We start from the raw sequence: 17,423 nt of genomic DNA on the forward strand, positions 1-17,423 counted from the left end.
AAAGTGAGCTCATTTGCATAGCGAGGACAGAATATGTCTGTTTCTTTCCATGCAGTAAATTCTTGACCGTGTTAATTATTTCCAAAATATGAAGCAATTGGTAAGGAGTGCCAAAAATTCCTACAGCAAGGGGAAGCCTGGTGAACAATCTGCTCTTTTTTATTTCAAGTTGGGTGCTCTCATTGAGCTGAGTGAGGCCTGCCAGCACGGCACTCAGACGACAGGTGAAATCTTGGTCATGCTCTGGTTTCTCTTCAGAACGCACAAATCTTTCGCCTTTTACTAAAGATTTCCGTGGAGAGGAGCAAAACTGAGTTTTGTCTCAATTTTTGTGTGCCCCAGCTTAATGGGGTTTCTTTTCTCAGTTTAAAGACAGAATGAGGGTGCTTTCTAGAAAGTGAGCTCATTTGCATAGCGAGGACAGCATATGTCTGTTTCTTCCCATGCAGTAAATTCTTGACCGTGTTAATTATTTCCAAAATATGAAGCAATTGGTAAGGAGTGCCAAAGATTCCTACAGCTAGGGGAAGCCTGGTGAACAATCTGCTCTTTTTTATTTCAAGTTGGGTGCTCTCATTGAGCTGAGTGAGGCCTGCCAGCACGGCACTCAGACGACAGGTGAAATCTTGGTCATGCTCTGGTTTCTCTTCAGAACGCACAAATCTTTCGCCTTTTACTAAAGATTTCCGTGGAGTGGAGCAAAACTGAGTTTTGTCTCAATTTTTGTGTGCCCCAGCTTAATGGGGTTTCTTTTCTCAGTTTAAAGACAGAATGAGGGTGCTTTCTAGAAAGTGAGCTCATTTGCATAGCGAGGACAGAATATGTCTGTTTCTTCCCATGCAGTAAATTCTTGACCGTGTTAATTATTTCCAAAATATGAAGCAATTGGTAAGGAGTGCCAAAGATTCCTACAGCAAGGGGAAGCCTGGTGACCAATCTGCTCTGTTTTATTTCAAGTTGGGTGCTCTCATTGAGCTGAGTGAGGCCTGCCAGCACAGCACTCAGATGACAGGTGAAATCTTGGTCATGCTCTGGTTTCTCTTCAGAACGCACAAATCTTTCGCCTTTTACTAAAGATTTCCGTGGAGAGGAGCAAAACTGAGTTTTGTCTCAATTTTTGTGTGCCCCAGCTTTTGTGAGCATGACCAAGATTTCACCTGTCGTCTGAGTGCCGTGCTGGCAGGCCTCACTCAGCTCAATGAGAGCACCCAACTTGAAATAAAAAAGAGCAGATTGTTCACCAGGCTTCCCCTTGCTGTAGGAATCTTTGGCACTCCTTACCAATTGCTTCATATTTTGGAAATAATTAACACGGTCAAGAATTTACTGCATGGGAAGAAACAGACATATGCTGTCCTCGCTATGCAAATGAGCTCACTTTCTAGAAAGCACCCTCATTCTGTCTTTAAACTGAGAAAAGAAACCCCATTAAGCTGGGGCACACAAAAATTGAGACAAAACTCAGTTTTGCTCCTCTCCACGGAAATCTTTAGTAAAAGGCGAAAGATTTGTGCGTTCTGTAGAGAAACCAGAGCATGACCAAGATTTCACCTGTCGTCTGAGTGCCGTGCTGGCAGGCCTCACTCAGCTCAATGAGAGCACCCAACTTGAAATAAAAAAAGAGCAGATTGTTCACCAGGCTTCCCCTTGCTGTAGGAATCTTTGGCACTCCTTACCAATTGCTTCATATTTTGGAAATAATTAACACGGTCAAGAATTTACTGCATGGGAAGAAACAGACATATGCTGTCCTCGCTATGCAAATGAGCTCACTTTCTAGAAAGCACCCTCATTCTGTCTTTAAACTGAGAAAAGAAACCCCATTAAGCTGGGGCACACAAAAATTGAGACAAAACTCAGTTTTGCTCCTCTCCACGGAAATCTTTAGTAAAAGGCGAAAGATTTGTGCGTTCTGAAGAGAAACCAGAGCATGACCAAGATTTCACCTGTCGTCTGAGTGCCGTGCTGGCAGGCCTCACTAGGCTCAATGAGAGCACCCAACTTGAAATAAAAAAGAGCAGATTGTTCACCAGGCTTCCCCTTGCTGTAGGAATCTTTGGCACTCCTTACCAATTGCTTCATATTTTGGAAATAATTAACACGGTCAAGAATTTACTGCATGGGAAGAAACAGACATATGCTGTCCTCGCTATGCAAATGAGCTCACTTTCTAGAAAGCACCCTCATTCTGTCTTTAAACTGAGAAAAGAAACCCCATTAAGCTGGGGCACACAAAAATTGAGACAAAACTCAGTTTTGCTCCTCTCCACGGAAATCTTTAGTAAAAGGCGAAAGATTTGTGCGTTCTGAAGAGAAACCAGAGCATAACCAAGATTTCACCTGTCGTCTGAGTGCCGTGCTGGCAGGCCTCACTCAGCTCAATGAGAGCACCCAACTTGAAATAAAAAAGAGCAGATTGTTCACCAGGCTTCCCCTTGCTGTAGGAATCTTTGGCACTCCTTACCAATTGCTTCATATTTTGGAAATAATTAACACGGTCAAGAATTTACTGCATGGGAAGAAACAGACATATGCTGTCCTCGCTATGCAAATGAGCTCACTTTCTAGAAAGCACCCTCATTCTGTCTTTAAACTGAGAAAAGAAACCCCATTAAGCTGGGGCACACAAAAATTGAGACAAAACTCAGTTTTGCTCCTCTCCACGGAAATCTTTAGTAAAAGGCGAAAGATTTGTGCGTTCTGAAGAGAAACCAGAGCATGACCAAGATTTCACCTGTCGTCTGAGTGCCGTGCTGGCAGGCCTCACTCAGCTCAATGAGAGCACCCAACTTGAAATAAAAAAAGAGCAGATTGTTCACCAGGCTTCCCCTTGCTGTAGGAATCTTTGGCACTCCTTACCAATTGCTTCATATTTTGGAAATAATTAACACGGTCAAGAATTTACTGCATGGGAAGAAACAGACATATGCTGTCCTTGCTATGCAAATGAGCTCACTTTCTAGAAAGCACCCTCATTCTGTCTTTAAACTGAGAAAAGAAACCCCATTAAGCTGGGGCACACAAAAATTGAGACAAAACTCAGTTTTGCTCCTCTCCACGGAAATCTTTAGTAAAAGGCGAAAGATTTGTGCGTTCTGAAGAGAAACCAGAGCATGACCAAGATTTCACCTGTCGTCTGAGTGCCGTGCTGGCAGGCCTCACTCAGCTCAATGAGAGCACCCAACTTGAAATAAAAAAAGAGCAGATTGTTCACCAGGCTTCCCCTTGCTGTAGGAATCTTTGGCACTCCTTACCAATTGCTTCATATTTTGGAAATAATTAACACGGTCAAGAATTTACTGCATGGGAAGAAACAGACATATGCTGTCCTCGCTATGCAAATGAGCTCACTTTCTAGAAAGCACCCTCATTCTGTCTTTAAACTGAGAAAAGAAACCCCATTAAGCTGGGGCACACAAAAATTGAGACAAAACTCAGTTTTGCTCCTCTCCACGGAAATCTTTAGTAAAAGGCGAAAGATTTGTGCGTTCTGAAGAGAAACCAGAGCATAACCAAGATTTCACCTGTCGTCTGAGTGCCGTGCTGGCAGGCCTCACTCAGCTCAATGAGAGCACCCAACTTGAAATAAAAAAGAGCAGATTGTTCACCAGGCTTCCCCTTGCTGTAGGAATCTTTGGCACTCCTTACCAATTGCTTCATATTTTGGAAATAATTAACACGGTCAAGAATTTACTGCATGGGAAGAAACAGACATATGCTGTCCTCGCTATGCAAATGAGCTCACTTTCTAGAAAGCACCCTCATTCTGTCTTTAAACTGAGAAAAGAAACCCCATTAAGCTGGGGCACACAAAAATTGAGACAAAACTCAGTTTTGCTCCTCTCCACGGAAATCTTTAGTAAAAGGCGAAAGATTTGTGCGTTCTGTAGAGAAACCAGAGCATGACCAAGATTTCACCTGTCGTCTGAGTGCCGTGCTGGCAGGCCTCACTCAGCTCAATGAGAGCACCCAACTTGAAATAAAAAAAGAGCAGATTGTTCACCAGGCTTCCCCTTGCTGTAGGAATCTTTGGCACTCCTTACCAATTGCTTCATATTTTGGAAATAATTAACACGGTCAAGAATTTACTGCATGGGAAGAAACAGACATATGCTGTCCTCGCTATGCAAATGAGCTCACTTTCTAGAAAGCACCCTCATTCTGTCTTTAAACTGAGAAAAGAAACCCCATTAAGCTGGGGCACACAAAAATTGAGACAAAACTCAGTTTTGCTCCTCTCCACGGAAATCTTTAGTAAAAGGCGAAAGATTTGTGCGTTCTGAAGAGAAACCAGAGCATGACCAAGATTTCACCTGTCGTCTGAGTGCCGTGCTGGCAGGCCTCCCTCAGTTCAATGAGAGCACCCAACTTGAAATAAAAAAGAGCAGATTGTTCACCAGGCTTCCCCTTGCTGTAGGAATCTTTGGCACTCCTTACCAATTGCTTCATATTTTGGAAATAATTAACACGGTCAAGAATTTACTGCATGGGAAGAAACAGACATATGCTGTCCTCGCTATGCAAATGAGCTCACTTTCTAGAAAGCACCCTCATTCTGTCTTTAAACTGAGAAAAGAAACCCCATTAAGCTGGGGCACACAAAAATTGAGACAAAACTCAGTTTTGCTCCTCTCCACGGAAATCTTTAGTAAAAGGCGAAAGATTTGTGCGTTCTGAAGAGAAACCAGAGCATAACCAAGATTTCACCTGTCGTCTGAGTGCCGTGCTGGCAGGCCTCACTCAGCTCAATGAGAGCACCCAACTTGAAATAAAAAAGAGCAGATTGTTCACCAGGCTTCCCCTTGCTGTAGGAATCTTTGGCACTCCTTACCAATTGCTTCATATTTTGGAAATAATTAACACGGTCAAGAATTTACTGCATGGGAAGAAACAGACATATGCTGTCCTCGCTATGCAAATGAGCTCACTTTCTAGCAAGCACCCTCATTCTGTCTTTAAACTAAGAAAAGAAACCCCATTAAGCTGGGGCACACACAAATTGAGACAAAACTCAGTTTTGCTCCTCTCCACGGAAATCTTTAGTAAAAGGCGAAAGATTTGTGCGTTCTGAAGAGAAACCAGAGCATGACCAAGATTTCACCTGTCGTCTGAGTGCCGTGCTGGCAGGCCTCACTCAGCTCAATGAGAGCACCCAACTTGAAATAAAAAAGAGCAGATTGTTCACCAGGCTTCCCCTTGCTGTAGGAATCTTTGGCACTCCTTACCAATTGCTTCATATTTTGGAAATAATTAACACGGTCAAGAATTTACTGCATGGGAAGAAACAGACATATGCTGTCCTCGCTATGCAAATGAGCTCACTTTCTAGAAAGCACCCTCATTCTGTCTTTAAACTGAGAAAAGAAACCCCATTAAGCTGGGGCACACAAAAATTGAGACAAAACTCAGTTTTGCTCCTCTCCACGGAAATCTTTAGTAAAAGGCAAAAGATTTGTGCGTTCTGAAGAGAAACCAGAGCATGACCAATATTTCACCTGTCGTCTGAGTGCCGTGCTGGCAGGCCTCACTAGGCTCAATGAGAGCACCCAACTTGAAATAAAAAAGAGCAGATTATTTACCAGGCTTCCCCTTGCTGTAGGAATCTTTGGCACTACTTACCAATTGCTTCATATTTTGGAAATAATTAACACGGTCAAGAATTTACTGCATGGGAAGAAACAGACATATGCTGTCCTCGCTATGCAAATGAGCTCACTTTCTAGAAAGCACCCTCATTCTGTCTTTAAACTGAGAAAAGAAACCCCATTAAGCTGGGGCACACAAAAATTGAGACAAAACTCAGTTTTGCTCCTCTCCACGGAAATCTTTAGTAAAAGGCGAAAGATTTGTGCGTTCTGAAGAGAAACCAGAGCATGACCAAGATTTCACCTGTCGTCTGAGTGCCGTGCTGGCAGGCCTCACTCAGCTCAATGAGAGCACCCAACTTGAAATAAAAAAGAGCAGATTGTTCACCAGGCTTCCCCTTGCTGTAGGAATCTTTGGCACTCCTTAACAATTGCTTCATATTTTGGAAATAATTAACACAGTCAAGAATTTACTGCATGGTAAGAAACAGACATATGCTGTCCTCGCTATGCAAATGAGCTCACTTTCTAGAAAGCACCCTCATTCTGTCTTTAAACTGAGAAAAGAAACCCCATTAAGCTGGGGCACACAAAAATTGAGACAAAACTCAGTTTTGCTCCTCTCCACGGAAATCTTTAGTAAAAGGCGAAAGATTTGTGCGTTCTGAAAAGAAACCAGAGCATGACCAAGATTTCACCTGTCGTCTGAGTGCCGTGCTGGCAGGCCTCACTCAGCTCAATGAGAGCACCCAACTTGAAATAAAAAAGAGCAGATTGTTCACCAGGCTTCCCCTTGCTGTAGGAATCTTTGGCACTCCTTACCAATTGCTTCATATTTTGGAAATAATTAACACAGTCAAGAATTTACTGCATGGTAAGAAACAGACATATGCTGTCCTCGCTATGCAAATGAGCTCACTTTCTAGAAAGCACCCTCATTCTGTCTTTAAACTGAGAAAAGAAACCCCATTAAGCTGGGGCACACAAAAATTGAGACAAAACTCAGTTTTGCTCCTCTCCACGGAAATCTTTAGTAAAAGGCGAAAGATTTGTGCGTTCTGAAGAGAAACCAGAGCATGACCAAGATTTCACCTGTCGTCTGAGTGCCGTGCTCGCAGGCCTCACTCAGCTCAATGAGAGCACCCAACATGAAATAAAAAAGAGCAGATTGTTCACCAGGCTTCCCCTTGCTGTAGGAATCTTTGTCACTCCTTACCAATTGCTTCATATTTTGGAAATAATTAACACGGTCAAGAAGTTACTGCATGGGAAGAAACAGACATATGCTGTCCTCGCTATGCAAATGAGCTCACTTTCTAGAAAGCACCCTCATTCTGTCTTTAAACTGAGAAAAGAAACCCCATTAAGCTGGGGCACACAAAAATTGAGACAAAACTCAGTTTTGCTCCTCTCCACGGAAATCTTTAGTAAAAGGCGAAAGATTTGTGCGTTCTGAAGAGAAACCAGAGCATGACCAAGATTTCACCTGTCGTCTGAGTGCCGTGCTGGCAGGCCTCACTCAGCTCAATGAGAGCACCCAACTTGAAATAAAAAAGAGCAGATTGTTCACCAGGCTTCCCCTTGCTGTAGGAATCTTTGGCACTCCTTACCAATTGCTTCATATTTTGGAAATAATTAACACGGTCAAGAATTTACTGCATGGGAAGAAACAGACATATGCTGTCCTTGCTATGCAAATGAGCTCACTTTCTAGAAAGCACCCTCATTCTGTCTTTAAACTGAGAAAAGAAACCCCATTAAGCTGGGGCACACAAAAATTGAGACAAAACTCAGTTTTGCTCCTCTCCACGGAAATCTTTAGTAAAAGGCGAAAGATTTGTGCGTTCTGAAGAGAAACCAGAGCATGACCAAGATTTCACCTGTCGTCTGAGTGCCGTGCTGGCAGGCCTCACTCAGCTCAATGAGAGCACCCAACTTGAAATAAAAAAAGAGCAGATTGTTCACCAGGCTTCCCCTTGCTGTAGGAATCTTTGGCACTCCTTACCAATTGCTTCATATTTTGGAAATAATTAACACGGTCAAGAATTTACTGCATGGGAAGAAACAGACATATGCTGTCCTCGCTATGCAAATGAGCTCACTTTCTAGAAAGCACCCTCATTCTGTCTTTAAACTGAGAAAAGAAACCCCATTAAGCTGGGGCACACAAAAATTGAGACAAAACTCAGTTTTGCTCCTCTCCACGGAAATCTTTAGTAAAAGGCGAAAGATTTGTGCGTTCTGTAGAGAAACCAGAGCATGACCAAGATTTCACCTGTCGTCTGAGTGCCGTGCTGGCAGGCCTCACTCAGCTCAATGAGAGCACCCAACTTGAAATAAAAAAGAGCAGATTGTTCACCAGGCTTCCCCTTGCTGTAGGAATCTTTGGCACTCCTTACCAATTGCTTCATATTTTGGAAATAATTAACACGGTCAAGAATTTACTGCATGGGAAGAAACAGACATATGCTGTCCTCGCTATGCAAATGAGCTCACTTTCTAGAAAGCACCCTCATTCTGTCTTTAAACTGAGAAAAGAAACCCCATTAAGCTGGGGCACACAAAAATTGAGACAAAACTCAGTTTTGCTCCTCTCCACGGAAATCTTTAGTAAAAGGCGAAAGATTTGTGCGTTCTAAAGAGAAACCAGAGCATGACCAAGATTTCACCTGTCGTCTGAGTGCCGTGCTGGCAGGCCTCACTCAGCTCAATGAGAGCACCCAACTTGAAATAAAAAAGAGCAGATTGTTCACCAGGCTTCCCCTTGCTGTAGGAATCTTTGGCACTCCTTACCAATTGCTTCATATTTTGGAAATAATTAACACGGTCAAGAATTTACTGCATGGGAAGAAACAGACATATGCTGTCCTCGCTATGCAAATGAGCTCACTTTCTAGAAAGCACCCTCATTCTGTCTTTAAACTGAGAAAAGAAACCCCATTAAGCTGGGGCACACAAAAATTGAGACAAAACTCAGTTTTGCTCCTCTCCACGGAAATCTTTAGTAAAAGGCGAAAGATTTGTGCGTTCTGAAGAGAAACCAGAGCATGACCAAGATTTCACCTGTCGTCTGAGTGCCGTGCTGGCAGGCCTCACTCAGCTCAATGAGAGCACCCAACTTGAAATAAAAAAGAGCAGATTGTTCACCAGGCTTCCCCTTGCTGTAGGAATCTTTGGCACTCCTTACCAATTGCTTCATATTTTGGAAATAATTAACACGGTCAAGAATTTACTGCATGGGAAGAAACAGACATATGCTGTCCTCGCTATGCAAATGAGCTCACTTTCTAGAAAGCACCCTCATTCTGTCTTTAAACTGAGAAAAGAAACCCCATTAAGCTGGGGCACACAAAAATTGAGACAAAACTCAGTTTTGCTCCTCTCCACGGAAATCTTTAGTAAAAGGCGAAAGATTTGTGCGTTCTGAAGAGAAACCAGAGCATAACCAAGATTTCACCTGTCGTCTGAGTGCCGTGCTGGCAGGCCTCACTCAGCTCAATGAGAGCACCCAACTTGAAATAAAAAAGAGCAGATTGTTCACCAGGCTTCCCCTTGCTGTAGGAATCTTTGGCACTCCTTACCAATTGCTTCATATTTTGGAAATAATTAACACGGTCAAGAATTTACTGCATGGGAAGAAACAGACATATGCTGTCCTCGCTATGCAAATGAGCTCACTTTCTAGCAAGCACCCTCATTCTGTCTTTAAACTAAGAAAAGAAACCCCATTAAGCTGGGGCACACACAAATTGAGACAAAACTCAGTTTTGCTCCTCTCCACGGAAATCTTTAGTAAAAGGCGAAAGATTTGTGCGTTCTGAAGAGAAACCAGAGCATGACCAAGATTTCACCTGTCGTCTGAGTGCCGTGCTGGCAGGCCTCACTCAGCTCAATGAGAGCACCCAACTTGAAATAAAAAAAGAGCAGATTGTTCACCAGGCTTCCCCTTGCTGTAGGAATCTTTGGCACTCCTTACCAATTGCTTCATATTTTGGAAAAAATTAACACGGTCAAGAATTTACTGCATGGGAAGAAACAGACATATGCTGTCCTCGCTATGCAAATGAGCTCACTTTCTAGAAAGCACCCTCATTCTGTCTTTAAACTGAGAAAAGAAACCCCATTAAGCTGGGGCACACAAAAATTGAGACAAAACTCAGTTTTGCTCCTCTCCACGGAAATCTTTAGTAAAAGGCGAAAGATTTGTGCGTTCTGAAGAGAAACCAGAGCATGACCAAGATTTCACCTGTCGTCTGAGTGCCGTGCTGGCAGGCCTCACTCAGCTCAATGAGAGCACCCAACTTGAAATAAAAAAGAGCAGATTGTTCACCAGGCTTCCCCTTGCTGTAGGAATCTTTGGCACTCCTTACCAATTGCTTCATATTTTGGAAATAATTAACACGGTCAAGAATTTACTGCATGGGAAGAAACAGACATATGCTGTCCTCGCTATGCAAATGAGCTCACTTTCTAGAAAGCACCCTCATTCTGTCTTTAAACTGAGAAAAGAAACCCCATTAAGCTGGGGCACACAAAAATTGAGACAAAACTCAGTTTTGCTCCTCTCCACGGAAATCTTTAGTAAAAGCAAAAGATTTGTGCGTTCTGAAGAGAAACCAGAGCATAACCAAGATTTCACCTGTCGTCTGAGTGCCGTGCTGGCAGGCCTCACTCAGCTCAATGAGAGCACCCAACTTGAAATAAAAAAGAGCAGATTGTTCACCAGGCTTCCCCTTGCTGTAGGAATCTTTGGCACTCCTTACCAATTGCTTCATATTTTGGAAATAATTAACACGGTCAAGAATTTACTGCATGGGAAGAAACAGACATATGCTGTCCTCGCTATGCAAATGAGCTCACTTTCTAGAAAGCACCCTCATTCTGTCTTTAAACTGAGAAAAGAAACCCCATTAAGCTGGGGCACACAAAAATTGAGACAAAACTCAGTTTTGCTCCTCTCCACGGAAATCTTTAGTAAAAGGCGAAAGATTTGTGCGTTCTGAAGAGAAACCAGAGCATGACCAAGATTTCACCTGTCGTCTGAGTGCCGTGCTGGCAGGCCTCACTCAGCTCAATGAGAGCACCCAACTTGAAATAAAAAAGAGCAGATTGTTCACCAGGCTTCCCCTTGCTGTAGGAATCTTTGGCACTCCTTACCAATTGCTTCATATTTTGGAAATAATTAACACGGTCAAGAATTTACTGCATGGGAAGAAACAGACATATGCTGTCCTCGCTATGCAAATGAGCTCACTTTCTAGAAAGCACCCTCATTCTGTCTTTAAACTGAGAAAAGAAACCCCATTAAGCTGGGGCACACAAAAATTGAGACAAAACTCAGTTTTGCTCCTCTCCACGGAAATCTTTAGTAAAAGGCAAAAGATTTGTGCATTCTGAAGAGAAAGCAGAGCATGACCAAGATTTCACCTGTCATCTGAGTGCCGTGCTGGCAGGCCTCACTAGGCTCAATGAGAGCACCCAACTTGAAATAAAAAAGAGCAGATTGTTCACCAGGCTTCCCCTTGCTGTAGGAATCTTTGGCACTCCTTACCAATTGCTTCATATTTTGGAAATAATTAACACGGTCAAGAATTTACTGCATGGGAAGAAACAGACATATGCTGTCCTCGCTATGCAAATGAGCTCACTTTCTCGAAAGCACCCTCATTCTGTCTTTAAACTGAGAAAAGAAACCCCATTAAGCTGGGGCACACAAAAATTGAGACAAGACTCAGTTTTGCTCCTCTCCACGGAAATCTTTAGTAAAAGGCGAAAGATTTGTGCGTTCTGAAGAGAAACCAGAGCATGACCAAGATTTCACCTGTCGTCTGAGTGCCGTGCTGGCAGGCCTCACTCAGCTCAATGAGAGCACCCAACTTGAAATAAAAAAAGAGCAGATTGTTCACCAGGCTTCCCCTTGCTGTAGGAATCTTTGGCACTCCTTACCAATTGCTTCATATTTTGGAAATAATTAACACGGTCAAGAATTTACTGCATGGGAAGAAACAGACATATGCTGTCCTCGCTATGCAAATGAGCTCACTTTCTAGAAAGCACCCTCATTCTGTCTTTAAACTGAGAAAAGAAACCCCATTAAGCTGGGGCACACAAAAATTGAGACAAAACTCAGTTTTGCTCCTCTCCACGGAAATCTTTAGTAAAAGGCGAAAGATTTGTGCGTTCTGAAGAGAAACCAGAGCATAACCAAGATTTCACCTGTCGTCTGAGTGCCGTGCTGGCAGGCCTCACTCAGCTCAATGAGAGCACCCAACTTGAAATAAAAAAGAGCAGATTGTTCACCAGGCTTCCCCTTGCTGTAGGAATCTTTGGCACTCCTTACCAATTGCTTCATATTTTGGAAATAATTAACACGGTCAAGAATTTACTGCATGGGAAGAAACAGACATATGCTGTTCTCGCTATGCAAATGAGCTCACTTTCTAGAAAGCACCCTCATTCTGTCTTTAAACTGAGAAAAGAAACCCCATTAAGCTGGGGCACACAAAAATTGAGACAAAACTCAGTTTTGCTCCTCTCCACGGAAATCTTTAGTAAAAGGCGAAAGATTTGTGCGTTCTGTAGAGAAACCAGAGCATGACCAAGATTTCACCTGTCGTCTGAGTGCCGTGCTGGCAGGCCTCACTCAGCTCAATGAGAGCACCCAACTTGAAATAAAAAAAGAGCAGATTGTTCACCAGGCTTCCCCTTGCTGTAGGAATCTTTGGCACTCCTTACCAATTGCTTCATATTTTGGAAATAATTAACACGGTCAAGAATTTACTGCATGGGAAGAAACAGACATATGCTGTCCTCGCTATGCAAATGAGCTCACTTTCTAGAAAGCACCCTCATTCTGTCTTTAAACTGAGAAAAGAAACCCCATTAAGCTGGGGCACACAAAAATTGAGACAAAACTCAGTTTTGCTCCTCTCCACGGAAATCTTTAGTAAAAGGCGAAAGATTTGTGCGTTCTGAAGAGAAACCAGAGCATAACCAAGATTTCACCTGTCGTCTGAGTGCCGTGCTGGCAGGCCTCACTCAGCTCAATGAGAGCACCCAACTTGAAATAAAAAAAGAGCAGATTGTTCACCAGGCTTCCCCTTGCTGTAGGAATCTTTGGCACTCCTTACCAATTGCTTCATATTTTGGAAATAATTAACACGGTCAAGAATTTACTGCATGGGAAGAAACAGACATATGCTGTCCTCGCTATGCAAATGAGCTCACTTTCTAGAAAGCACCCTCATTCTGTCTTTAAACTGAGAAAAGAAACCCCATTAAGCTGGGGCACACAAAAATTGAGACAAAACTCAGTTTTGCTCCTCTCCACGGAAATCTTTAGTAAAAGGCGAAAGATTTGTGCGTTCTGAAGAGAAACCAGAGCATGACCAAGATTTCACCTGTCGTCTGAGTGCCGTGCTGGCAGGCCTCACTCAGCTCAACGAGAGCACCCAACTTGAAATAAAAAAGAGCAGATTGTTCACCAGGCTTCCCCTTGCTGTAGGAATCTTTGGCACTCCTTACCAATTGCTTCATATTTTGGAAATAATTAACACGGTCAAGAATTTACTGCATGGGAAGAAACAGACATATGCTGTCCTCGCTATGCAAATGAGCTCACTTTCTAGAAAGCACCCTCATTCTGTCTTTAAACTGAGAAAAGAAACCCCATTAAGCTGGGGCACACAAAAATTGAGACAAAACTCAGTTTTGCTCCTCTCCACGGAAATCTTTAGTAAAAGGCGAAAGATTTGTGCGTTCTGAAGAGAAACCAGAGCATAATCAAGATTTCACCTGTCGTCTGAGTGCCGTGCTGGCAGGCCTCACTCAGCTCAATGAGAGCACCCAACTTGAAATAAAAAAGAGCAGATTGTTCACCAGGCTTCCCCTTGCTGTAGGAATCTTTGGCACTCTTTACCAATTGCTTCATATTTTGGAAATAATTAACACGGTCAAGAATTTACTGCATGAGAAGAAACAGACATATGCTGTCCTCGCTATGCAAATGAGCTCACTTTCTAGAAAGCACCCTCATTCTGTCTTTAAACTGAGAAAAGAAACCCCATTAAGCTGGGGCACACAAAAATTGAGACAAAACTCAGTTCTGCTCCTCTCCACGGAAATCTTTAGTAAAAGGCGAAAGATTTGTGCGTTCTGAAGAGAAACCAAAGCATGACCAAGATTTCACCTGTCATCTGAGTGCCGTGCTGGCAGGCCTCACTCAGCTCAATGAGAGCACCCAACTTGAAATAAAAAAGAGCAGATTGTTCACCAGGCTTCCCCTTGCTGTAGGAATCTTTGGCACTCCTTACCAATTGCTTCATATTTTGGAAATAATTAACACGGTCAAGAATTTACTGCATGGGAAGAAACAGACATATGCTGTCCTCGCTATGCAAATGAGCTCACTTTCTAGAAAGCACCCTCATTCTGTCTTTAAACTGAGAAAAGAAACCCCATTAAGCTGGGGCACACAAAAATTGAGACAAAACTCAGTTTTGCTCCTCTCCACGGAAATCTTTAGTAAAAGGCAAAAGATTTGTGCGTTCTGAAGAGAAACCAGAGCATGACCAATATTTCACCTGTCGTCTGAGTGCCGTGCTGGCAGGCCTCACTAGGCTCAATGAGAGCACCCAACTTGAAATAAAAAAGAGCAGATTATTTACCAGGCTTCCCCTTGCTGTAGGAATCTTTGGCACTACTTACCAATTGCTTCATATTTTGGAAATAATTAACACGGTCAAGAATTTACTGCATGGGAAGAAACAGACATATGCTGTCCTCGCTATGCAAATGAGCTCACTTTCTAGAAAGCACCCTCATTCTGTCTTTAAACTGAGAAAAGAAACCCCATTAAGCTGGGGCACACAAAAATTGAGACAAAACTCAGTTTTGCTCCTCTCCACGGAAATCTTTAGTAAAAGGCGAAAGATTTGTGCGTTCTGAAGAGAAACCAGAGCATGACCAAGATTTCACCTGTCGTCTGAGTGCCGTGCTGGCAGGCCTCACTCAGCTCAATGAGAGCACCCAACTTGAAATAAAAAAGAGCAGATTGTTCACCAGGCTTCCCCTTGCTGTAGGAATCTTTGGCACTCCTTACCAATTGCTTCATATTTTGGAAATAATTAACACAGTCAAGAATTTACTGCATGGTAAGAAACAGACATATGCTGTCCTCGCTATGCAAATGAGCTCACTTTCTAGAAAGCACCCTCATTCTGTCTTTAAACTGAGAAAAGAAACCCCATTAAGCTGGGGCACACAAAAATTGAGACAAAACTCAGTTTTGCTCCTCTCCACGGAAATCTTTAGTAAAAGGCGAAAGATTTGTGCGTTCTGAAGAGAAACCAGAGCATGACCAAGATTTCACCTGTCGTCTGAGTGCCGTGCTGGCAGGCCTCACTCAGCTCAATGAGAGCACCCAACATGAAATAAAAAAGAGCAGATTGTTCACCAGGCTTCCCCTTGCTGTAGGAATCTTTGTCACTCCTTACCAATTGCTTCATATTTTGGAAATAATTAACACGGTCAAGAAGTTACTGCATGGGAAGAAACAGACATATGCTGTCCTCACTATGCAAATGAGCTCACTTTCTAGAAAGCACCCTCATTCTGTCTTTAAACTGAGAAAAGAAACCCCATTAAGCTGGGGCACACAAAAATTGAGACAAAACTCAGTTTTGCTCCTCTCCACGGAAATCTTTAGTAAAAGGCGAAAGATTTGTGCGTTCTGAAGAGAAACCAGAGCATGACCAAGATTTCACCTGTCATCTGAGTGCTGTGCTGGCAGGCCTCACTCAGCTCAATGAGAGCACCCAACTTGAAATAAAAAAAAGCAGATTGTTCACCAGGCTTCCCCTTGCTGTAGGAATCTTTGGCACTACTTACCAATTGCTTCATATTTTGGAAATAATTAACACGGTCAAGAATTTACTGCATGGGAAGAAACAGACATATGCTGTCCTCGCTATGCAAATGAGCTCACTTTCTAGAAAGCACCCTCATTCTGTCTTTAAACTGAGAAAAGAAACCCCATTAAGCTGGGGCACACAAAAATTGAGACAAAACTCAGTTTTGCTCCTCTCCACGGAAATCTTTAGTAAAAGGCGAAAGATTTGTGCAATCTGAAGAGAAACCAGAGCATGACCAAGATTTCACCTGTCGTCTGAGTGCCGTGCTGGCAGGCCTCACTCAGCTCAATGAGAGCACCCAACTTGAAATAAAAAAGAGCAGATTGTTCACCAGGCTTCCCCTTGCTGTAGGAATCTTTGGCACTCCTTACCAATTGCTTCATATTTTGGAAATAATTAACACAGTCAAGAATTTACTGCATGGTAAGAAACAGACATATGCTGTCCTCGCTATGCAAATGAGCTCACTTTCTAGAAAGCACCCTCATTCTGTCTTTAAACTGAGAAAAGAAACCCCATTAAGCTGGGGCACACAAAAATTGAGACAAAACTCAGTTTTGCTCCTCTCCACGGAAATCTTTAGTAAAAGGCGAAAGATTTGTGCGTTCTGAAGAGAAACCAGAGCATGACCAAGATTTCACCTGTCGTCTGAGTGCCGTGCTGGCAGGCCTCACTCAGCTCAATGAGAGCACCCAACATGAAATAAAAAAGAGCAGATTGTTCACCAGGCTTCCCCTTGCTGTAGGAATCTTTGTCACTCCTTACCAATTGCTTCATATTTTGGAAATAATTAACACGGTCAAGAAGTTACTGCATGGGAAGAAACAGACATATGCTGTCCTCACTATGCAAATGAGCTCACTTTCTAGAAAGCACCCTCATTCTGTCTTTAAACTGAGAAAAGAAACCCCATTAAGCTGGGGCACACAAAAATTGAGACAAAACTCAGTTTTGCTCCTCTCCACGGAAATCTTTAGTAAAAGGCGAAAGATTTGTGCGTTCTGAAGAGAAACCAGAGCATGACCAAGATTTCACCTGTCATCTGAGTGCTGTGCTGGCAGGCCTCACTCAGCTCAATGAGAGCACCCAACTTGAAATAAAAAAGAGCAGATTGTTAACCAGGCTTCCCCTTGCTGTAGGAATCTTTGGCACTCCTTACCAATTGCTTCATATTTTGGAAATAATTAACACGGTCAAGAATTTACTGCATGGGAAGAAACAGACATATGCTGTCCTCGCTATGCAAATGAGCTCACTTTCTAGAAAGCACCCTCATTCTGTCTTTAAACTGAGAAAAGAAACCCCATTAAGCTGGGCCACACAAAAATTGAGACAAAACTCAGTTTTGCTCCTCTCCACGGAAATCTTTAGTAAAAGGCGAAAGATCTGTGCGTTCTGAAGAGAAACCAGAGCATGACCAATATTTCACCTGTCGTCTGAGTGCCGTGCTGGCAGGCCTCACTAGGCTGAATGAGAGCACCCAACTTGAAATAAAAAAGAGCAGATTGTTCACCAGGCTTCCCCTTGCTGTAGGAATCTTTGGCACTCCTTACCAATTGCTTCATATTTTGGAAATAATTAACACGGTCAAGAATTTACTGCATGGGAAGAAACAGACATATGCTGTCCTCGCTATGCAAATGAGCTCACTTTCTAGAAAGCACCCTCATTCTGTCTTTAAACTGAGAAAAGAAACCCCATTAAGCTGGGGCACACAAAAATTGAGACAAAACTCAGTTTTGCTCCTCTCCACGGAAATCTTTAGTAAAAGGCGAAAGATTTGTGCGTTCTGAAGAGAAACCAGAGCATGTCCAAGATTTCACCTGTCGTCTGAGTGCCGTGCTGGCAGGCCTCACTCAGCTCAATGAGAGCACCCAACTTGAAATAAAAAAGAGCAGATTGTTCACCAGGCTTCCCCTTGCTGTAG

At 42.9% G+C, this 17,423-nt stretch overlaps 44 non-coding genes across 44 annotated transcripts; 3 read left to right on the forward strand and 41 right to left on the reverse strand.

Moving 5' to 3' along the window:
• Nucleotides 1-238: 238 nt before the first annotated feature.
• LOC146065007 (U5 spliceosomal RNA) lies at nt 239-354 on the forward strand. Its single transcript, XR_014471921.1, has one exon. It is a non-coding gene; the product is annotated as a U5 spliceosomal RNA (small nuclear RNA).
• Nucleotides 355-632: 278 nt separating this feature from the next.
• On the forward strand, nt 633-748 carry LOC146065752 (U5 spliceosomal RNA). Its single transcript, XR_014472566.1, has one exon. It is a non-coding gene; the product is annotated as a U5 spliceosomal RNA (small nuclear RNA).
• Nucleotides 749-1,026: 278 nt separating this feature from the next.
• LOC146065927 (U5 spliceosomal RNA) lies at nt 1,027-1,143 on the forward strand. The gene has a single exon (XR_014472733.1). It is a non-coding gene; the product is annotated as a U5 spliceosomal RNA (small nuclear RNA).
• Nucleotides 1,144-1,421: 278 nt separating this feature from the next.
• On the reverse strand, nt 1,422-1,537 carry LOC146065704 (U5 spliceosomal RNA). The gene has a single exon (XR_014472524.1). It is a non-coding gene; the product is annotated as a U5 spliceosomal RNA (small nuclear RNA).
• Nucleotides 1,538-1,816: 279 nt separating this feature from the next.
• LOC146065009 (U5 spliceosomal RNA) lies at nt 1,817-1,932 on the reverse strand. Its single transcript, XR_014471922.1, has one exon. It is a non-coding gene; the product is annotated as a U5 spliceosomal RNA (small nuclear RNA).
• Nucleotides 1,933-2,210: 278 nt separating this feature from the next.
• Nucleotides 2,211-2,326, reverse strand: LOC146065010 (U5 spliceosomal RNA). The gene has a single exon (XR_014471923.1). It is a non-coding gene; the product is annotated as a U5 spliceosomal RNA (small nuclear RNA).
• A 278-nt stretch (nt 2,327-2,604) lies between these two features.
• On the reverse strand, nt 2,605-2,720 carry LOC146065011 (U5 spliceosomal RNA). The gene has a single exon (XR_014471924.1). It is a non-coding gene; the product is annotated as a U5 spliceosomal RNA (small nuclear RNA).
• A 279-nt stretch (nt 2,721-2,999) lies between these two features.
• Nucleotides 3,000-3,115, reverse strand: LOC146065013 (U5 spliceosomal RNA). The gene has a single exon (XR_014471926.1). It is a non-coding gene; the product is annotated as a U5 spliceosomal RNA (small nuclear RNA).
• Nucleotides 3,116-3,394: 279 nt separating this feature from the next.
• Nucleotides 3,395-3,510, reverse strand: LOC146065014 (U5 spliceosomal RNA). The gene has a single exon (XR_014471927.1). It is a non-coding gene; the product is annotated as a U5 spliceosomal RNA (small nuclear RNA).
• A 278-nt stretch (nt 3,511-3,788) lies between these two features.
• LOC146065705 (U5 spliceosomal RNA) lies at nt 3,789-3,904 on the reverse strand. Its single transcript, XR_014472525.1, has one exon. It is a non-coding gene; the product is annotated as a U5 spliceosomal RNA (small nuclear RNA).
• Nucleotides 3,905-4,183: 279 nt separating this feature from the next.
• Nucleotides 4,184-4,299, reverse strand: LOC146065015 (U5 spliceosomal RNA). Its single transcript, XR_014471928.1, has one exon. It is a non-coding gene; the product is annotated as a U5 spliceosomal RNA (small nuclear RNA).
• A 278-nt stretch (nt 4,300-4,577) lies between these two features.
• Nucleotides 4,578-4,693, reverse strand: LOC146065016 (U5 spliceosomal RNA). The gene has a single exon (XR_014471929.1). It is a non-coding gene; the product is annotated as a U5 spliceosomal RNA (small nuclear RNA).
• Nucleotides 4,694-4,971: 278 nt separating this feature from the next.
• Nucleotides 4,972-5,087, reverse strand: LOC146065834 (U5 spliceosomal RNA). The gene has a single exon (XR_014472644.1). It is a non-coding gene; the product is annotated as a U5 spliceosomal RNA (small nuclear RNA).
• A 278-nt stretch (nt 5,088-5,365) lies between these two features.
• LOC146065518 (U5 spliceosomal RNA) lies at nt 5,366-5,481 on the reverse strand. Its single transcript, XR_014472365.1, has one exon. It is a non-coding gene; the product is annotated as a U5 spliceosomal RNA (small nuclear RNA).
• A 278-nt stretch (nt 5,482-5,759) lies between these two features.
• On the reverse strand, nt 5,760-5,875 carry LOC146065017 (U5 spliceosomal RNA). The gene has a single exon (XR_014471930.1). It is a non-coding gene; the product is annotated as a U5 spliceosomal RNA (small nuclear RNA).
• Nucleotides 5,876-6,153: 278 nt separating this feature from the next.
• Nucleotides 6,154-6,269, reverse strand: LOC146065678 (U5 spliceosomal RNA). The gene has a single exon (XR_014472502.1). It is a non-coding gene; the product is annotated as a U5 spliceosomal RNA (small nuclear RNA).
• Nucleotides 6,270-6,547: 278 nt separating this feature from the next.
• On the reverse strand, nt 6,548-6,663 carry LOC146065019 (U5 spliceosomal RNA). The gene has a single exon (XR_014471931.1). It is a non-coding gene; the product is annotated as a U5 spliceosomal RNA (small nuclear RNA).
• Nucleotides 6,664-6,941: 278 nt separating this feature from the next.
• On the reverse strand, nt 6,942-7,057 carry LOC146065020 (U5 spliceosomal RNA). The gene has a single exon (XR_014471932.1). It is a non-coding gene; the product is annotated as a U5 spliceosomal RNA (small nuclear RNA).
• A 278-nt stretch (nt 7,058-7,335) lies between these two features.
• LOC146065021 (U5 spliceosomal RNA) lies at nt 7,336-7,451 on the reverse strand. Its single transcript, XR_014471933.1, has one exon. It is a non-coding gene; the product is annotated as a U5 spliceosomal RNA (small nuclear RNA).
• Nucleotides 7,452-7,730: 279 nt separating this feature from the next.
• On the reverse strand, nt 7,731-7,846 carry LOC146065706 (U5 spliceosomal RNA). The gene has a single exon (XR_014472526.1). It is a non-coding gene; the product is annotated as a U5 spliceosomal RNA (small nuclear RNA).
• Nucleotides 7,847-8,124: 278 nt separating this feature from the next.
• Nucleotides 8,125-8,240, reverse strand: LOC146065566 (U5 spliceosomal RNA). The gene has a single exon (XR_014472406.1). It is a non-coding gene; the product is annotated as a U5 spliceosomal RNA (small nuclear RNA).
• Nucleotides 8,241-8,518: 278 nt separating this feature from the next.
• LOC146065022 (U5 spliceosomal RNA) lies at nt 8,519-8,634 on the reverse strand. The gene has a single exon (XR_014471934.1). It is a non-coding gene; the product is annotated as a U5 spliceosomal RNA (small nuclear RNA).
• Nucleotides 8,635-8,912: 278 nt separating this feature from the next.
• On the reverse strand, nt 8,913-9,028 carry LOC146065023 (U5 spliceosomal RNA). Its single transcript, XR_014471935.1, has one exon. It is a non-coding gene; the product is annotated as a U5 spliceosomal RNA (small nuclear RNA).
• A 278-nt stretch (nt 9,029-9,306) lies between these two features.
• LOC146065835 (U5 spliceosomal RNA) lies at nt 9,307-9,422 on the reverse strand. Its single transcript, XR_014472645.1, has one exon. It is a non-coding gene; the product is annotated as a U5 spliceosomal RNA (small nuclear RNA).
• A 279-nt stretch (nt 9,423-9,701) lies between these two features.
• LOC146065025 (U5 spliceosomal RNA) lies at nt 9,702-9,817 on the reverse strand. The gene has a single exon (XR_014471936.1). It is a non-coding gene; the product is annotated as a U5 spliceosomal RNA (small nuclear RNA).
• A 278-nt stretch (nt 9,818-10,095) lies between these two features.
• On the reverse strand, nt 10,096-10,210 carry LOC146065954 (U5 spliceosomal RNA). The gene has a single exon (XR_014472760.1). It is a non-coding gene; the product is annotated as a U5 spliceosomal RNA (small nuclear RNA).
• A 278-nt stretch (nt 10,211-10,488) lies between these two features.
• On the reverse strand, nt 10,489-10,604 carry LOC146065026 (U5 spliceosomal RNA). The gene has a single exon (XR_014471937.1). It is a non-coding gene; the product is annotated as a U5 spliceosomal RNA (small nuclear RNA).
• Nucleotides 10,605-10,882: 278 nt separating this feature from the next.
• On the reverse strand, nt 10,883-10,998 carry LOC146065882 (U5 spliceosomal RNA). Its single transcript, XR_014472690.1, has one exon. It is a non-coding gene; the product is annotated as a U5 spliceosomal RNA (small nuclear RNA).
• Nucleotides 10,999-11,276: 278 nt separating this feature from the next.
• LOC146065536 (U5 spliceosomal RNA) lies at nt 11,277-11,392 on the reverse strand. Its single transcript, XR_014472380.1, has one exon. It is a non-coding gene; the product is annotated as a U5 spliceosomal RNA (small nuclear RNA).
• Nucleotides 11,393-11,671: 279 nt separating this feature from the next.
• Nucleotides 11,672-11,787, reverse strand: LOC146065027 (U5 spliceosomal RNA). The gene has a single exon (XR_014471938.1). It is a non-coding gene; the product is annotated as a U5 spliceosomal RNA (small nuclear RNA).
• A 278-nt stretch (nt 11,788-12,065) lies between these two features.
• On the reverse strand, nt 12,066-12,181 carry LOC146065707 (U5 spliceosomal RNA). Its single transcript, XR_014472527.1, has one exon. It is a non-coding gene; the product is annotated as a U5 spliceosomal RNA (small nuclear RNA).
• A 279-nt stretch (nt 12,182-12,460) lies between these two features.
• Nucleotides 12,461-12,576, reverse strand: LOC146065028 (U5 spliceosomal RNA). Its single transcript, XR_014471939.1, has one exon. It is a non-coding gene; the product is annotated as a U5 spliceosomal RNA (small nuclear RNA).
• Nucleotides 12,577-12,855: 279 nt separating this feature from the next.
• On the reverse strand, nt 12,856-12,971 carry LOC146065029 (U5 spliceosomal RNA). The gene has a single exon (XR_014471940.1). It is a non-coding gene; the product is annotated as a U5 spliceosomal RNA (small nuclear RNA).
• A 278-nt stretch (nt 12,972-13,249) lies between these two features.
• On the reverse strand, nt 13,250-13,365 carry LOC146065031 (U5 spliceosomal RNA). Its single transcript, XR_014471941.1, has one exon. It is a non-coding gene; the product is annotated as a U5 spliceosomal RNA (small nuclear RNA).
• Nucleotides 13,366-13,643: 278 nt separating this feature from the next.
• On the reverse strand, nt 13,644-13,759 carry LOC146065793 (U5 spliceosomal RNA). The gene has a single exon (XR_014472606.1). It is a non-coding gene; the product is annotated as a U5 spliceosomal RNA (small nuclear RNA).
• A 278-nt stretch (nt 13,760-14,037) lies between these two features.
• Nucleotides 14,038-14,153, reverse strand: LOC146065520 (U5 spliceosomal RNA). The gene has a single exon (XR_014472366.1). It is a non-coding gene; the product is annotated as a U5 spliceosomal RNA (small nuclear RNA).
• Nucleotides 14,154-14,431: 278 nt separating this feature from the next.
• LOC146065032 (U5 spliceosomal RNA) lies at nt 14,432-14,547 on the reverse strand. The gene has a single exon (XR_014471942.1). It is a non-coding gene; the product is annotated as a U5 spliceosomal RNA (small nuclear RNA).
• A 278-nt stretch (nt 14,548-14,825) lies between these two features.
• LOC146065033 (U5 spliceosomal RNA) lies at nt 14,826-14,941 on the reverse strand. The gene has a single exon (XR_014471943.1). It is a non-coding gene; the product is annotated as a U5 spliceosomal RNA (small nuclear RNA).
• A 278-nt stretch (nt 14,942-15,219) lies between these two features.
• On the reverse strand, nt 15,220-15,335 carry LOC146065034 (U5 spliceosomal RNA). The gene has a single exon (XR_014471944.1). It is a non-coding gene; the product is annotated as a U5 spliceosomal RNA (small nuclear RNA).
• A 278-nt stretch (nt 15,336-15,613) lies between these two features.
• Nucleotides 15,614-15,729, reverse strand: LOC146065690 (U5 spliceosomal RNA). The gene has a single exon (XR_014472513.1). It is a non-coding gene; the product is annotated as a U5 spliceosomal RNA (small nuclear RNA).
• Nucleotides 15,730-16,007: 278 nt separating this feature from the next.
• On the reverse strand, nt 16,008-16,123 carry LOC146065035 (U5 spliceosomal RNA). Its single transcript, XR_014471945.1, has one exon. It is a non-coding gene; the product is annotated as a U5 spliceosomal RNA (small nuclear RNA).
• A 278-nt stretch (nt 16,124-16,401) lies between these two features.
• LOC146065036 (U5 spliceosomal RNA) lies at nt 16,402-16,517 on the reverse strand. Its single transcript, XR_014471946.1, has one exon. It is a non-coding gene; the product is annotated as a U5 spliceosomal RNA (small nuclear RNA).
• A 278-nt stretch (nt 16,518-16,795) lies between these two features.
• On the reverse strand, nt 16,796-16,911 carry LOC146065912 (U5 spliceosomal RNA). The gene has a single exon (XR_014472720.1). It is a non-coding gene; the product is annotated as a U5 spliceosomal RNA (small nuclear RNA).
• A 278-nt stretch (nt 16,912-17,189) lies between these two features.
• On the reverse strand, nt 17,190-17,305 carry LOC146065037 (U5 spliceosomal RNA). Its single transcript, XR_014471947.1, has one exon. It is a non-coding gene; the product is annotated as a U5 spliceosomal RNA (small nuclear RNA).
• Nucleotides 17,306-17,423: the final 118 nt, after the last annotated feature.

The sequence above is a fragment of the Crinia signifera genome, chromosome 3, assembly GCF_055691185.1.
Source record: "Crinia signifera chromosome 3, ASM5569118v1, whole genome shotgun sequence".
In the NCBI taxonomy this organism is placed as follows: domain Eukaryota; kingdom Metazoa; phylum Chordata; class Amphibia; order Anura; family Myobatrachidae; genus Crinia; species Crinia signifera.